General features: G+C 37.8%; 1 non-coding gene and 1 pseudogene across 1 annotated transcript; one reads left to right on the top strand and one right to left on the bottom strand.

Moving 5' to 3' along the window:
• LOC130855000 (bromodomain-containing protein 9-like) overlaps nt 1-13,702 on the bottom strand; it is a 35,085-nt pseudogene extending 21,383 nt beyond the window's left edge.
• Nucleotides 6,493-6,629, top strand: LOC130856222 (small nucleolar RNA SNORA2/SNORA34 family). The gene has a single exon (XR_009054514.1). It is a non-coding gene; the product is annotated as a small nucleolar RNA SNORA2/SNORA34 family (small nucleolar RNA).
• Nucleotides 13,703-18,437: the final 4,735 nt, after the last annotated feature.

Here is an 18,437-nt window from a genome sequence, read left to right as displayed (position 1 = left end):
GGAGTCGTTTCACATCTCTTACATGTCTCAGTTTCTCCCTTCAGCAGTCTAAGACCACCGAGGATGCTCAGATCGCTGAATGGCCAATTCTTACCGCGACCCCTGGACGAGCAAGAGTTGTAATTAATGAGTGGGTTTCCCTGTGGGACCACTGCATGGTAGGACTCTGCCTCTACCACTCCCATAAATTTCCCAGTCACCTGAGAAAGACATAACTGACTGGGAGGAGTCTTGTCCCATGTCTTTGGAGCAAAACTCTCATGTAGGATCTTCACTTTTATCCTGACAAATTCTATTAAGGCAGCCAAATTGAGAAGAAGCAACAGATCAGCCTCTTACGTAACCACTCAGCCAAGACCACTCAGTCCCCTACAACTGAGTAAACCCTGGTATCTTTTAACTAGCATCCCCCCCCCCCCCCCCGTATCTTTCAACTGGGTGGGTATTCCTCAGTATCTTTCAACTGAGCCACTACCAGTATCTTTCTTGTGGGTGGGTATTTTCCTGGTATTTTTCAACCAGCACTCCCCCTCCCCTCAGTATCTTTCAACTGGGAGGAGGCAGGTACTTGCTACACCGCCAAATAAAACTCAGGATCATCAACCAATACGGGAGATCTGAGAACCAGGAGAGACTTACCCAAATTCGGACTCTCCGAGGAGGCGGATGGGTGCAAGGGGCCTCTGCAGATACCAAGGCTCTGGTTCCTCATAGGGTTCAGTCGAAGGAGAGAAGTCCACTCTGGGTCCTTATTCGTGGTTGCCAAAACTGTCGACTTAAAGAAAATGCGCAGCATGAGAGTTGCACGTTAAGTTTTATTTGGGGCAAAGTGAGGACTGCAGCCTGAGAGACAGCATCCCCGATAGCGCTGAGAAACTGCTGCAGAGAGGCAGGGGGAAGATTGGTATATATGTGGTTTTGGTGAAAGGGAGACACATGCAATCGAGCACGTATTGTTTACAGGAGGTTTCTGCTGGTCTGCTGCAGGTTACTGCTAGTCACGAGGAGCAGTCGTCACCATGAGGGATTTTAGCGTTTCTCTAGATATGAGGAGATACAGGAATTGGGCTCATAAAGTAGGCTCTGAAAATATCTATCTAAAGACCTGTCCTGCCAGCTTCTTTGCAGAGCACAGAGTGCCTCATTTCACTTCTCCACCCTGAACCCTTTTCAGGGGGTGTTGAAAGTCAGTGGCTGCAGTAGCACATGATTCAGTCTTTGTAGAGGTAGGTGGCAAATGCCGATGGCGAGTGCCAGCTGTAGTTGACAGTTATCCCTGGATGGCAGGATGACAGGGAATGTTTTTGTTCTTTGCAGTGTAAACCAAGCAAACTGTTTAGCGTAGGTTAAATTATACCTTATTTTAGTTGATTTCCTATATGTATGTTAAGAATATGATAGGAAAAAAGTATCAGAATCTCACAGATATGAGTTCATATTTTAGCTCTGTTGATAACCAGTTACGTGACCAGGGACATATTTGTACTCTCAGAGGCTCCGTTTTCTTGTCTGGAAAGTGGAATTAGTAGTAACTATCCTACGGATTTTCAGCAGAGATTAAGTGAGACCATGCATGTAGTACTTATAACGTATCTACCTGAGTGGAGACACATAGTGGCCATTCAGCACATGTTAGCTCACTTCACTCTTATGAGCTCATAAATTGTTACTAATGAAAACTGCTGTGAAATGCTATTTTCGTTAAACAGTTACAAAAACCAGATTATTAAAATAAGTTATATTGTTGCTGAAATGCCTTACTGCATAGTAAAGTGGGGATGCGGGGGAGGGGAGGGATGGGTGAGAGAATGGGTTACTGTTCGTGATTCTCATGTAAGAATGTAGAACAGAGGGTGGAGTGTAAACCTGAGGTTAAAATGTTTTATACTACTCACTTCATGGCACCAGACTTCTTTACTATATTAGATGCAAATGCGTTTTCTGGTTCTACTGAAGACACTGGAAACTCAAACACCCTGAAGTCACTCTCCAGATCTTTGAGGTAATTTACCTAAATGCATGAGCCTGTATACATAAGGTGTCAAGCAACCTTAACTCATTAGGCTAATGATTTTTCTATGTATGAGAAACAGCATGATCCAGATGTTAGATGATAACTATGTGAGCCGATACCTCACTTTCTTTTAGCAATCTAGCAACTGGGTACCATTACCGCCTTGGCACTCAGTAAAAATGTCCTGTTGCACTTAATCAGCTAGATTGCACTATTAACCAGTATTTGCATGCATCTGTCATGAATGTTAAGAGTCTTTTAGAGCATCAAAGAATGTTACGTGGTACACAGACTAGATTTAGTGGTACACCTATTTAAAAGTATTAAAATCACATATGTGAAGATTGTCTAGAACATCTGATTTCCCAGAAGAGTTCTTTCTCTCACAGTAGTAGAAAACAGAGAAATGTCTATATAGAACATTCTACTTTTTTGCCCCTTTTACCAATGTCAAGTGTCAAAACACCTACCAATGTAGCCGAGGAAATGAGAAAGCCGGGATGATGTTAAAAGGAAAGAGCAGAAGTGAACGGTTTCACTGGATGGAATTCGTAATGTAAAGTGAGTGAAAGCACCTTTCAACTCCCTTGCTTCACCCCTGCATGATTTTTTCTGTTTAAAATAGTGGGTAGTCCAAAGCATAGGTTATGGATCTGATGAAACGCCAGGTCTTCTAACCTGGGCTTCTACCTCCAATCATGAGGCTGACTGCTTAGAAGTCTGGACAAAACAGAATGTATTTTTTTCTTATAGAAGTTGCACCTGCCTCTTGTCACTTGCAGTGAAATGTTTTCGTGTTTTCATTAGCCTGGTGTCTGCTGGGTAAACACGTGGCAGCAGTTACTGCTTAAACAGTGCTTTTGTCAAGTCAGGACAAGTTATTGCAAATTTTTAACTTAAAACTAAATGGATAGTGGAGTTGGCATTTTGTTTTCTGTAATCTCTAGTGTGGGTATTGAAGAGCATATTTCAGTTGTCACAAATGAAGGCTTTTCTTTCCAAAACTGGATAAATGACATTTTAATATATGGCATAATTTTTCTTATCAATAAATAGGCTTGATACCATGACAAGTAGCCCAGAAATGCACATTTCTCTGTTACGATGAGATAGGCAAGCAAGCTCAGGTACTTTTCAAGAGAATACACTGATAGCGCAATGTTCTAAAGGAGCAGAGTGTTTCAGTGTGGACTTAGTTCCACTTAGAGGACAGAGTTCCACCTGCCACAGTTATGTAGCCAGAAAATAATACTTGGAACAGTGGATTGCTTCTGCCCAAGGGGAGATGCTTTTGTTTTTATCCATTTCTATTTTTCTTCTTCATGCACAGACAGGCACCAATTTGTGGCTTGCTGATAGCAGAAATAGAGACCAGCTACTGTGAGGGACATTCCTTTCCCTCACAGATGACCCCCGATTTATACGTTTAACTACAGCTTTGCCTGGATGTAGGAAAGGGCCTGAGACGGATGATAATGCACCAGAGGCTACGTGGCCTGTGGACGTCTGGTCGTTGACTTGGAAGTGGAGGTGAAGTCTCTGCACCTTTGCTGCTCGAAGTGTGCGCGTAGATCTGCAGCACCGGTGTTGGCATCCTCTGGGATCTCGTCAGAAATGCAGAGGCTCAGGTCCCACCTCTGACCCATGAGTCAGAATCTGCTTTTAACAAGATCCCTGGGAATGTATATGCACAGTAATGCACTAAACAATGGTGCACAGGTCTTACCTTGTTATTCTGTTAGATAATCCAGACACTGGAAACATTAGCTGGTTAGAAAACAATTGTCAAGTGTATTAGTCAGGGTTCTTTAGAGAAACTGAACAAATAGGATGCATGTATACAGCAAGAGATTTATGATAAGGAATCAGATCACACAATTAAGGAGGCCGAGAGATCTCAATATTTGCAGCTGACAGCCTGGAGATCCAGGAGAACCAGTGGTGTAAGTCCAAAGGCCTGAGAACCAGGCGACCTAATGGTGCAACTTCCAAGTTCAAAAGTTCGCAGGCTTGAGACCAAGGAAGAGCCAGTATTTCAGCTCAGGTATAAAGGCATGAGAAGACACATGTCCCAACTCAGTCAGGCAGTAGGAGTTCCCCTTTCTTGTGGGAGGGTCGGATTTTTGTTCCATTCAAGCCTGCAATTGATTGTATGAGCGCCACCCACTTTGGGGGGGGGGGGGCAGTCTGCTTTACTCAGTCTTCCAATCTAAATGTTAATCTCATCCAAAAATACCTTCACTGATACACCCAGAATAATGTTGAGCAAATATCCAGGTCCCCTGTGGCCCAGGCAGGTTGAACATAAAATGAACTACCATGACAACTGTCATGGATAAAGGACCTTGAAAGAAACATTTTCTTGGCCAATATTGGATCCTTTCGCTGTGTACTTGGCCCAAGTTCCTGAACTACAACAATATTGTGCTCAAAAATATGGGATACAGTTTCCCTTTTTCTCTCACTGTCACTTATCCCAGCAACTTCCCACTGTGTGGATGACAGCTGCATTACTAGAGAAAGCAAAACCGTAAGGGAAAGTCACACATGAAGCAAGTGGCTGTCTTTTACCTGTGCTTGCTTTGGTCTTTTGGTGTTTCCTTTCAACTTGTTTCAATTTTAGAAATTCCTGTTTGTGATGATGTTACCTGGGAGCAACCCAGAGAACAAGGAAGCAAGGTGTCAGTCTTTATATGGAGAGTAGCTACCATAATGCTGTTACAATTTCATCTTCTTGATGAAGGCATGAAAATGACTCTGTATTCTAGGATAGCACATGCTTTAGTTTAAAATTGACGGTAAATCAAACATAACTTTGTACAGTTTAGCAATACTTGAATGAATGAATTAAATTTTTTTTTATTATTTTTAAAAAATTTTTTTACTTAAGATAGCTCAGTTAATGATAGTATAGCCCACACCTCCATTTAGGACTTAAGCAGAAATCAGTTGATGATTTTGATTGTAGAAGAGCCTTACTTCTAATACTTGATAGTTCTGCTCTAGTATTTGGCATATGAAAGATTATACTTCTCTTTGTCCTGAAATTAAGCCCGCTGAGTTGATTTGCTCTGCTCACGACGTCATCGTATGTGCCCCATCTGAGAGGAAACATATAACTGTCGATGTGCCACGCTCCAGTCTGCTGCTACTGCTGTTGTGATTTTCTAGATGGGAAAGATGTCATCAGTCTGGAAAAGTGAGGATAGCAGAGGTCAGAAATGCCCACCAGATACCCAGAGGAGATATACGGAGAGTGATTCTTTAAAAACTATCACAGCATCGACTAAGCCAACCTGGCGAGTACACTGATCGGAAGCTACAGCTTTGGAGAACACAGAACAGACTGAAGCAGATCTGTTTGATGTAGGCAGAGGATTATAAGAAACTGGATCCTGGCTAAGGGGTAGGGTTTTACCTCTTGGTTGTTAAGATGATGTCTCCAAACCCAACATGAGTCCAATCACCCCTCCTGTAAGAACCAGCAAAGTAGACAAAAGTGGAGGCCCAACAGCTGCTGGGACAGGTTCGTGATGGTCAGTTGGCCAGATCGTTCCTGCTGGAGAGTGAACACCTGGATAATGAAAGTATCCTTCTGCGTGACCGAGGGGTGAAAGCAAAATATGGACCATTTGAATCAATTTCTACCTTTTTTCTTTCTTTGTCTACAAAACCCAGTCAATGGGTCCTACTTTCTTTTCCTAAATTCTTGGCATTGTTAGTTTGAACTATCCTTAATGCGGGATTATCGGCGTATGTAGATACACTTAGTCTTTAAATTTTACATTCGTTTGGAAGCAATTCTAGAAATACCCTAGCACTTTTTGGGGAGATATCCCAGCTGTGATATTTAGCAGCTCCACACACCTGGATAAGCTACTTCATCTCTGTAAACCTCTCTTTTTTTTTTCTTTCTATTTTTTGTTTAAGTACATCATGCCATTGCTAATTATAGCACATGGGGAAACATATAAAGGCCCTAATAGAACTTTTGCTTGTCTCATCCCTGTCTTCCTTTCTTTCTCTTCTTCTTCCTTTCTCTCCCCTTTCTCTCTTCTTCCCTCCATCCTCCCTCTCCCTCTGCACCTTCTTCCCTTTCTATCCCTCTTTGCCCCCCTTCCTCTTCCTTTTTCTTTCTTGTGCTAAATACAGGACCATTGGTCCAGGTAAATCTATTTTTTTTTAAATTGAACATATTTTGTACTTTCCTTGAATTTTTTTTTTTTTTACAGATCCTTTCCACTTCTGTCAATCTTTGCTAATTCCTTCCTTTGGAAATTATTAGTAGTTATCTCTAAGAAATAACTTCTGATCAACTTTAACTCATTCAAGTCACTTTTTGTCACATGATAACCCCTCTGTCCCTCAGGTATTGCTGTGTAAATGCTAAAATCTTCTTTAAAAGCATTTGATTTAAAATTCTTTAGTTGCAAGGCTGATGCATTTTGTTTTATTTTTTAAAACATTACCAAAAATCTTTGGCCCTGAATCAAGGCCAGCAGTTTGCTGAAGCTGTTGGTTTCAAGCAGGAGCCTAAAGAAGTATCTTCCTGTGGTCTGTTGGCCATTTCAGAACTTTGGAAATGTAATGGTCAATTCATTAGAAAGAAACATCTCAGTCCTTGGTGATAGATGTGGGCTAATACTTATTTGTAGTTGATTAATACTGGGATTCCAAAATTTAGAGATCCCTGATTTAACTTGTTCATTAGAATTATACTGTTAAATTCAATTACTACAGAAAAATTGCTGAGAATCCAAAAACAATAGGATGATTCTGAACTGTGAGTTTTCTTTGCATATTATCCTTTTGTATGGTCAGGGCCCTAACTTGTTTATTTTAGACTTCATTCAAATAGGAAACTTATATTTACTATTAGGCTGTAAATTTTTTTGAATTGTTTATTGGATTGTGAAAGTACATCTCTATTATGGACATCGATTGAGAAAGTTACTTTTGTAGTAAATGCACTGTTTAAATATGATGATCTTCATTGTATGAAAGGCATGAATCTTGCTGGATTTCATCTGCCTGGCAAAATATGCAAATATTTGGGGAAAAAAATTACCAAAAATCACCTTATTTTTTGGTAAACATGATGCAAGATCATTATGAGAGTGAGAGAAGAGAGAAAAAGTAGAAATTCCCAGGACCCAGACACAATCTTTGTTGTCATTTGTTCTACATTGTTTCAGAAATCTTTTGATACATATGTACCATGAGGGCTAATATAAAAATACTTTTATTAAATACAACCGTGCAATTTTTAATGAAAACAATTTTATTGTACTACAATGTTTCAGAAGAAAAATCCTGATGCAATTGGAGTCATTGCAGAAATTTATGTATTTTTCTTCACAAGAGATATTTGCTTAAAAGATTCTTCTGATATTAAAAAAAATACCGTTATAGAACATTAGAGGTTAGAATCGATTTTTTAAAAGTATGTTTCAATTTAACTCTGTATCAGTTGACTGTTACGAAAAACAGACCTTTACAATTCTTCTATTCTCTTCTTCATATTTCCAATTTTATCTGTTTTATTATAATTTTTACATGTTCCAAGTATATAGAAGTAACATTCTGTCACCACATTCACACAGTAGTTTCCTGTTATAGCTATATTTAATCATATTTGGTGTGCACCAGCATTTCTTGTTCTTGGCCGTTTCGTTTCCAAGTAGTTTTTCAAAGAAGGATTTAAGAGTACTATCTTCTCTGGGGTCTTTCCTACTTGCTTTACATTTGTACAGTAGCTCTGCTCAGTATGATATCATTGAGTAACAGTTTCTTTTACTCAATGCAGATTTAGCCTGTTGTTATATTATAGTAGACAAGTCTGAGGCCAAACCGTTATTTCTCACCCTTGCATGTGACTTGTTTTTTCTCCCTGGACACATGGAGGACTCTTCATCTGTCCTTAAAATTCTTTTTTTTTTTTTTTGAAATTTTATTTATTTATTATATTTTTGGGGGTACACCAAGTTCAATCATCTGTTTTTATACACATATCCCCATATTCCCTCCCTTCCTTGACTCCCCCCTGCTCGAGTCCCCCCTATCCTCCCCGCCCCAGTCCTCTAAGGCATCTTCCATCCTCGAGTTGGACTCCCTTTGTTATACAACAACTTCCCACTGACTATCTATTTTACAGTTGGTAGTATATATATGTCTGTGCTACTCTCTCGCTTCGTCTCAGCTTCCCCTTCACACCCCGCCCCCTCCCAAACCTGGAGTTCTCCAGTCCATTCTCTGTATCTGCGTCCTTGTTCTTGTCACTGAGTTCATCAGTACCATTTTTAGATTCCGTATATGTGAGTTAGCATACAATATTTGTCTTTCTCTTTCTGACTTACTTCACTCTGTATGACAGACTGTAATTCTATCCACCTCATTACATATAGCTCCATCTCATCCCTTTTGTCCTTAAAATTCTTAACCAGGATGTATCTCAATGTTGAGCATCCTATTCCAAATTTCCCCCAAACCTCATATATTTCCAAATTTAGGATTCAGAATCAATGCTCATTGCAGGGAAACTTAGTTTGGTATTACGTATTTTAGTTGGGGGTACCATTTATTACCAGATTGGCTTGTCTGTCCTTTGTGTCTATTAACTTGAACCTATTAATTTAATCTCTGTGTTTTTATTTGCTTTCACTGAATTTTTCTCAAGCCCTTCCTCTGTGATATGAGTTGATTTCCAGATATGTCTGGAATATTATTTTTTCAATGTATTATTTTTAAATAAATATTCTCAATATCATACATATATATGTAGGTCAGTAATCCCTCACATCGTTTAAAAAATCTTATTCTAAACATGATACAAGATCACTTTTTAGTTACTGTTGGTTCAATTTATACTCAGAAAAATTTGTTCTATAATGTGATGACTTTCCTTCTCTTTGCTGAGTGGATATGTTTTTTTCTAGGTTACATTTTTATCATACAAAAGATTTTCCTTTTTACTGCAATATCTTTGTTTAGTTGCCATGTCAATTCTGTCATCTTGTTTTTGCTTGGGTGGTTCTGTGCAAGGCTTTTTATTCAGACTGGTGTAGTGTCCACTGTCTTTGAGAACTGTGTCTTTTCTCCTTCAGCAGCAGATTGAAGACTGGGCCTTTTGTATGCTTTCTATTTGCTAGCAGCCTGGAAAATTGTCGGGGGAGGAGGGGAACTCAGATACAGAGGTACCCAGATTTACTTGGCCTACACTTTTCTGAAAGTCTATAAAATGTGTTGTGTGACATTTCACTCCTTTTGGTTGGGAAGTTGGAATTTCCATTACTAAGGGGAATTTTAGCCCATTTTTCCAGGTCTGCATGTAGTTGGGAGAGGCTTTATTTCTGTCGGTCAGTCCTTTTGTTCACTTTCCTCATTTATCTATTTTCCCCAACAAGCATTTCCATTACTGCTCAGTCGGAATTGGAACAAAGACACCACTCACACAGGTTTTCTTTGTATTTGAGAGATTTACTGCGAATTCTCAGGAATTTTGCCACACTGGGTTGTGTAGGGCCTTTTCCCTCTGTGTAAAATCTTATCTTTCCTTCCTTGACTATGGAGTTTTGGAGTTTGGGGGCCTAGACAATGTTCATTTTTTTGGTTGCTGCTAAGTAATTTATTTTAAAAATATTCTTTGGTTTTCTATTTTGGTAAGGGAGGGGGAATACTTATTCAGGCTTATTCTTCTATTTTAATATAGATTTTCCCTCATATTTAATTTTTTTAATGCCACATATTGAGATCAGTGTCCATGTGATTTGAAATCTCAATAACTCTAGAAATTATGTTGCCAGTAGCACCAATCAGAAGATACGAGTTCAAGTCTTGTCTGTGTCACTTATTAGCTGTGTGACTTTAGGTAACTTACTTTTCCTCTTTGAGTCTGATTCCTCATTGGCAAAAAGTGGGTGAAGACAGTGAATACAATAACTTCTTCATTGGGTGGTTCTGTGGGCTGGAGTAGAGAACCTCTGTGAAAACGACAGGTATGTAAGAAACACTCATAATTTATGGTTTGAATGCCTTTCGAGATATCGCCAGAGCCATGCTAAGATATTGGCATGTGCTTACAGAGGTGTTTAAAGTTAAATTTTAAATATTTTTACTACATTATGGTGATTTTTGTATGTTTATTATAAAAAGCTGAACCTATAGAGTAAAATGAAATACAGCAATTAATCAAAATCTCAAGCTCTATTTTGGCAGAATATTGCAAGTTTCTTCAATTTCATCAGTAATTGGCCTTTTTTTTTTTTTTTTTCCCTGTAGCACGTAGGCCCTGTGAATTTAGTGGCTAGCCTTTGTTCTTTACGGAAAATTTCAGTTTCCGGATTTAGCTTCTTTTCCTTTGCCTCCCCTTCCTTAAATAAATAATGCAAGGCAGCAGTGTCTGTATGAGTATGGAAGTCTCTGCTGGCCTGGAAAGCAAGTCTGTCAGGTATATTTTCTGTGAGAAATATCAAGTTTGCAGTAGAGGGAGTGAAAATAACAAGGTTTTGTCCAGTGTCACATCCCCTGGCTGAATAGTCAAGCAATGATTTTTTTTTAATGCGTTTGTATATGTAGGTCTGACTAGGAGGAAAGGAGCTGTTACTGGTGGGCAAGAGTTAGACAATGGCCCCAGGGTCAGACTGCCAGCTCTGACCTGACCCAAAGCTGAATTTCTGCTATTTAGGGTTTATACACTCAGAACCATGAAAGTTTGTCATGCTGCTTTGCATTAGCCTTAATATGTCAGAGTGCTGTTGTTTTCCAAATGATGATAAAATTAAAATGAGAGCTGTCATTTACTGAGAGGCTGTCATGGATTGTGCCAGCACGTTTACACCTATTTTCTCATGCGGTCCTAGCAACGTCACTGCCAAAAGAGTATTCCCCCTCACTGCAGCAATGAGGAAAATGATCCCAGAATGGTCAAATACCTTGCCACTGTCAAGTCTCTCAGCTCCTAAGTGACACAGCTGTAAGTGTCACTCAGCTATAAATGGCTGTCAAAAATGTATGTCCCAGTTTATCAGATTATAAAGTTCTCGTTTTCCATTAGTCTATATTGCTTCCCAGAAATCTCAGTTAAAAGAGGTTATTTTTTTGCATTCTGTATCTTTACAGCTTTGTTGAAATTTAATTTACATATCAAAGTTTCACTCATTTAAAGTGTATAATTCAATGGCTTTTAGTATATTTACCGGGTTGGCCAGCTATCACCATCATCTAATTTTGGATTATTTCCATCACACCAAAATGAAACTTGAGAAAATAAAGATTCAGACTGTGCAAGCAAAAGTTGAAAAAAAAAAATCAAAGGCTAATTTGTATTGCACACTCAATAGGCACTCAGGTACGGTTATATCTTCTATCATAGGATCCCTGACATTTGAAATGATGACCCCAGTGGTTTGTCATACAGTGAAGTTTGTGTAGCTCTTGACATTATCTTTCCAAACTGGACTCGTACTACCTTCCGCCTCTCTCAGCTCCAGCCATGCACTCTGATAATACCAACCATCTGCCATTCTTGTGGTAAATACGACATGTCTGCTGCTGTTCCTTTCCTGGAGATTTCAGCTCCTTGAAATTCTCTTCCCAAGAATCTTCTCTCTGTTGCCTCTTCCCTCTCCACCAGGCTTCCCATTTTTACTACAGTTTGCTGATGATCCTTATAATAATAAAGCTATTTATTTTTTTGCTCACGTATGTGATGTATACCTTACATTTACCTCTTTTATTTTGTCATTATGACAAACATATTCAGTAGACGTTGTTACTTTTTTTTTTAATAAATGAAAAAACTGATTTTGAAGATGCCAAGGTTATAGCTATTAAGTGAAAAAGCATTGGGATTCATGTGTTTGACTACAAAATGGGTAGATCTTCTTAGCCCCAGAGCAATAAATCTGTCTAATTAATTAATTGGCTAGAATTATAATCACTTGTGTGCAAATCTGAATTGCCTACTAAGATGTGGACCAAAATTTAGAGCAGATGTTCCAAGCTGGAATCATTTGCAAAGAAGCCGCTAGGGAACTTGATACTTCCAATGGCTTCTCTCCTTATTGATCCCACACAATTGCTTCACCTTGGATTTTAGACTGTCCTCCATTCTCTAGGTTTCTGCCTAAGAGCTGTATAAGCCTTCTGCTGCTGTAAAGTCTTGGAAGGAAAAGGCTGTCCTATTTACATACCAGTCCTGCAGCAGGGCTTGGGGCTGGAGGCCTGCTGCCAACTCAGTCCTAAAGGATTGAGCTCTAGGCCCTGCCCTGTGAGTGTGCTAAGCGATGCAAGTCTTTGCTTTCTTTCCTGTGTTAGTGGAAGTAAGGCCCTTTCACTACCACAGTAAAGACATGTGACCTGGGTAGCTTGTGAAGGGAAGTGCAGTTGTCAAGACCCATCACGAAGGTGAGACTATATGCCTGACATTTTACAGAATTAACTCATTCGTTCTCGCAAGAGCCTGCTTATTTAGGTACCCTTGTTATATCTAATGGGTGAGAAAGCTGAGACTTGGTGAGTGACAGAACCAGGGAGTTCCTAGGTCTGTCTGATACCAAGTGGTACTCTTAATCAGTTCAATATAGTGCAAAAATTGAGTCATCCCTATATATATATTTTTCCCCATCTTTTGTTCCATTGTTTACTATAGAAAAAGTGGTCATATTTTGAGTATTAATTACAATATTGACACATAGCATGAAGACATTAATTTTAGAACACTTTATATTAATTTAACAAAAATAAATGTTTTAATACACTTTTAAATAGACTATGCCATGAGGTAGATATGCAGTTGACAAGGGGCCAGGTAAGGCTTGGCCTTTCCTTGAGTACTTAAATCTAATTTATTATCTATTTCTATTAGTCAAACTAAAGCATCTACATAATTAAATAAAAAGTACATGACTTTCTTTGCAGAGACTATAAAACCCTTTGTAATTGCTTTTAAGCCTTTAATTTTTATTTAATTGGAATCACTGTGAAACTAAATGTCTTTTCTATGTTAAATGTCTTTTCCTGGTTATGGAATATGATATGCTTTCGTATAAATTTATAGAATTTCTAAGTTTGTACTGTGCAGAGACTAATCTGTGTATTCATATATGTATATATGAATTTGAAGTTTGAAAAGTGTGTAACTGTCCATCATTGATCACCTCTTTAAGTTATCCTGTTCCACCACCCATCCAGGGCAGCACATTATACTTAGTCATCATGCCTCGTTCAGCTCCTCTCATATCTGCTTCTCAAAGCAAAATCAAGGAGAAGCTCCTTCATGGTTCCTGTGGTAAATTAGCCTTGCCTGCTTCCATTCTTTGCTTCCTGGTTCCATGCACAACTAAAATTTTAATATTTAAAGCATTCTCCTTGATGCTGGTCTTTGTAAGATCAGAAAATAATGAGAACAATATTCTAACTCTTGAAAATACATACTTCACCAAGTTTGTATAAGGATCCAGTGAGGTAATGTGTGTGGAGTCTTCCAAAGTCTCAGTCTCTTGTGTTTTCCCTGGTGATAGGAGCTGGGATGCTCCTTCGCTGTCTTAGTCCTTCAGGTTTCTTTTACGAGTGTAAGTGGCTATGTGACTCCAGTTTAGCCAATGATATAAGAGAAAGACATGGCGTGAGGTTGCCAGGAAGTTTATATAATGCACAAACTCACCTGGCATCACATTTGGCCGACTCCATGATTCCTATGTGGAATATCAGAAATGGTTTTGATTAATAGAAGTAGAGGCTATCTTAATACCCTGTGGATGAAAGCCAAAATCTAAATTGGAATAACAAAACAGAAGGAACAATGCCCCTTTTTGACATTTTTGCATCTTGTACAACCCCAAACAGCCTACCTCCAGAATTTCTGTTTTAAACAATTTTCTTATTTATGTCAGTACTAGTCTTTGATTTTTGCTGTTAAATATAATCCTAGTTGATTTTCGCTGTTAAATAAATAAGGCCTGATACAGGTACTCTGATTTGTTTAGATATTATCATGAAGACATCTACCAGTTCAGAAAATTAAAACTTCCAAACAAAATATAAACATCCAGAATATGTTAAAATGCAGTTTTCTTGAACATGTATTTACATTATTTTTGCACAAAATGAACAAAGTGGATCATTAGCCCTTTCCTATATACAACACCAAAAGACAAAGCTGCTATCTCCAGAAGAGTAGGAGCTCACGGTTACACAAGATAACTGAAGAAGTAATAAGTAATACTTTAACCATTTTGATTGTGTAAGTGGCTAAAGTGCTGTTCTTAGAGTTCTTTTGCAGTAGTACATGATCTTGGTGGAAATAGTTGCTCATGTCCTCAACCTTCAATCTTGAAGTCTGAGATTATGTATAAACTGAAAGAAAAAGTATGATCATTTAAAAACTTAGCTTTCCAGAGATGATTTTTTTGTTTTTGTGTTCATAAATCTACTTTCGTTTATTAGAAGATGAACTACTTGAGAACACTGTGTCTTATTCATAATTATAATCCTAGAACTCAAGATCCTGAAAAATAGTTGGTGCCCAAAGATGTTTTTTGAATGAATGAACAGCATATTGAGTAATTTGCAGATCCCTATGAACTTTCAACTATAAGCAGTGATTCTATGTATAGCAGAATGATTTCTCTGTACCTAAGAAGAAAGTTAAGGCGCATTCTTGCCCCTATTTTCCAAGCTGTTTTCCACTCAATGCATGGGACTGAGGATGGAGTGAGAGGGAACATTTTTGGTAGCTAGATACTTGCAAATAGTTCTGTTCAGATTATGATAATACATTGTGAAGAAGGTGTGGTTGATTTTCCTCTTGCCCCTTCCTATCAAAATTTGGATTCCTTTTTTTCCTGCTCTTAATGAAATTTGTTTTCACTGTCATATAGACCAGAATAAATGTAGAACCTTCTATATTCACCTTGTATTTTAGAAGTTGTCTGACACTATCTATCATAGTTCCCTTATGGATTCTGGAAAACTGATGCCTTTCAGAGGTCATATTATGCAAATTCACGTGCCTACATGTGACTTGACCTAGAAGTGGTGGCAATGTTAGTGGCAAAAAGTGAATATGTTGTTGGTATATTTTGAAAAGACTTGGTAAGACCGACTTGGATTGTACAAGTGAACAGATGAGAAGAATCAAGGACAACAGCAACTTTCTAGTGTGAGCAACTATGTGGATGGTGATACCTTTAGCTGAGAGAGGGAGCTTGGGAGATTTACTGAAGAATAAAATTAAATATGGAATAAAAGTCTAGTTCTACTTCAGCACAATATGGGTGGCAGGAATTGGATTTATCTTCCCACCTGAAACAACTTAAGAAAAAAAAACAGGCAAAATATACGAAACAACACCTTTCAAAACATCGATCATCCATCAGTAAAAGACATTGATCTGTTCCTGAGAGACTGAAAACAAATCAGGTGAGCTAGGAGTCTGGGGAAGCTAAGGATGCTAGAGGCCACAAGGTGGAGTACGTGAGAGAAGAGAGCTGCAGAGAGGAACTCGAGATGTATAGAAACACCCATGGAGAATTGTCTTCAAACACATAGATGCAAACATTCTTAACAAAATTTCAGCAAATAGAATCCAATAATATATAAATAATACATCATGACTGAATGTGTTTTATCCCAGAAATGTATTATTGCTTTTACATTCACAAATCAACAAATGTAATCCATTATGTTTATAGACTAAAAATGAAAATTCCTATGATCATTTCAATAGATGCAGAAAGAAAGAAACAGTTGGTGTCCAACATACATTGCTGGTAAAATCTCTTAGTAAACTAGTTATAGAGGGAAACTTCCTCAACATTGTAGATTGGAGCTTAATTTGTTATGTTTTGTTTAGCAATTTTGGGTCAATATTTGTCATTGTTCTGTGATTTTCTTTTGTCTTCTTCCTATCTTTACATATTAAGGTTAAGATGTAAAGATGGGAAGAAGATAAAAGAAATGTATTCCTGGAATAAATTGGAAATGTTTTATCTTTTTGTATCAAAGTGGTCTTATTTTTTCCATAAATGCTTGACAGAATTTACCAGTAATGTTATATGAACCTGTAGTTATCTTTGTGAGAAGTTGCTAAAATACAGATTAAATCTTATTATAAGATATAGAACTAATCAGACTTTCTGTTTCTCCTTGAAATTTGTCCATTTAATCTCAATATCATACTTTTGGACATAGTTATTCAAAATACACTTTTATTACCATTTTATATTTTTTGAGGTAAAGTGATTTATTATTTATTTTCCTTACCCCTTTCATTCATCACATACCCATGCACCATGGAAGCTTGGCATCTGCCTTAAGAAACCTTTGAATTACAAATCCATCATGCTCTCTACCCTAGTAAAGAGATCCTTAAACTTCCTGTTTCATGATTCTTGCTGTATCTGCATACTACCTATGTAATATTTACTTTTATTTATTTTAAAAAATTTAATATTTATATAATTTTTAAAGGTTACTTTCCATTTAACATTATTACAAAATATTGGCTCTATTCCTGTGTTGTACAATACATCCTTCAGCCTATCTTATACCTAATAGTTTGTGCCTCCCATTCTCCCATCCCTGTATCCCACCTCCCATCTCAGAGGTAACCTCTAGATTTTTGTGTATATCTGTGAGCCTGCTTCTTTTTTGTTACATTCACTAGTTTATTGTATTTTTTTTTTTTAGATTCCACATTTAAGCGAAAACATATAGTATTTGTCTATCTCTGTCTGACTTATTTCACTTAGCACAATGCTCTCCAAGTCCACCCATGTTGCTGCAAATGGCAAAATTTCATTCTTGTTTGTGGCTGAGTAGTATTCTATTGTATATGTGTACCACATCTTCTTTATCCATTCATCTGTTGATGGACGCTTAGGTTGCTTCATATCTTGGCTATTGTAAATAATGCTGCTGTGAACATTAAGGTGCATGTATCTTTTTGAAATAGTGTTTTTGTTTTTGGATATATACTTAGAAGTAGACTTGCTGGGTCATGTTTTTTAGTTTTTTGAGAAACCTCCATACTGCTTTCCATAGTGGCTGCACCAATTTGCATTCCCACCAACAGCGTATGAGGGTTCCCTTTCCTTCACATCCTTGCCAACGTTTGTTATTTATGTTCTTTTTGATGATAGCCATTCTGACAGGTGTGAGGTGATATCTCAATGTGGTTTTGATTTGCATTTCTCTGATGAGTAGCAATGTTGAGCATCCTTTCATGTGCTTTTTGGCCATCCCATTTTAATTTTTGTAGAATCTGTAATAATGTGTCCTCTTTCATCCTTGATATTGGTATTTTGTGTTCTCTCTTTTTGCTCCATCGGTTTGCTAGGAACTTATTACTCTCATTCATTTTTAGTAACCAATTCTTACATTTGTTAATTTTTTTCCATTTTATGTCGTGTTTTTCTTTCATTGATTTCTACTCTTTTTAAAAATAATTTTTTGCTCCTTGAGGTGGAAGTTTAGGTAATTGATTTTCAGCCTTCTTTTTAAAATTTATATAATTAAGGCTACATAAACACTGCATTTTTTAAAAAAATTATTCATTTCTTTATTTTATTTATTGGCTGCGTTGGGTCTTTGTTGCTGCACACAGGCTTTCTCTAGTTGTGGTGAGCAGGAGCTACTCTTCATTGAGGTGCGTGGGCTCCTCATTGGGGTGGCTTCTCTTGTTGCGGAGCATGGGCTCTAGGCATGTGGGCTTCAGTAGTTGCAGCACCCGGGCTCAATAGTCGTGGTGCATAGGCTTAGTTGCTCTACGGCATGTAGGAGCTTCCTGGAGCAGGAATGAAACCTGTGTCTCCTGCTTTGGCAGGCAGATTCTTAACCATTGTGCCACCTAGAAAGTCCCAACACTCCATTTAATAAGTTGAAATATGTCATATTTTCTGAATATTTTCTAATTATCAATTTAAATTTTTCTTTGGTCCAGACGATATTTACATTTTATTCATTTAAAATGATCTAGTTATCTTTTTGTTATTTATTTCTTGATTAATTTTATTAGGGTCAGAAAACATACTTTTTGTATATTCTTTTCTTCTTATTCTGTCAGTTACAGAGAGAGAATTCTCTTTATTCCTATAGCAGAATCTTTTAGGGATCTTAATAGGGAGCCAGGGTTGTAGTCAATTCCCCTCCTCAGTGAACCTTGAACTACAATATTTGTCTTCTAAGAACTGTGAAATTACAGAAACCTCTGCTTATTTTTATAGCCCTGTAGCAGCTGCTTTCTGCTTGATCTTGGCATTTCATACTGCATATGCACAGCTGGGAACTGGCAAATACCTTGAGGGAAAATTGCATACAGAATATTGAGATCATTTCTCTGAGGCTAGCTTTTTTCAGGAATTTGGGATCTCAGCACTCCAAATCCTGGGTGCCTTAGTTGCTCTACAGTGTGTTCAAACTACAG

The sequence above is a fragment of the Hippopotamus amphibius genome, chromosome 6, assembly GCF_030028045.1.
Source record: "Hippopotamus amphibius kiboko isolate mHipAmp2 chromosome 6, mHipAmp2.hap2, whole genome shotgun sequence".
Lineage (NCBI taxonomy): Eukaryota > Metazoa > Chordata > Mammalia > Artiodactyla > Hippopotamidae > Hippopotamus > Hippopotamus amphibius.
Note: the sequence above shows the minus strand (reverse complement) of the source record. Positions and strands in the feature narration are given on the sequence as shown.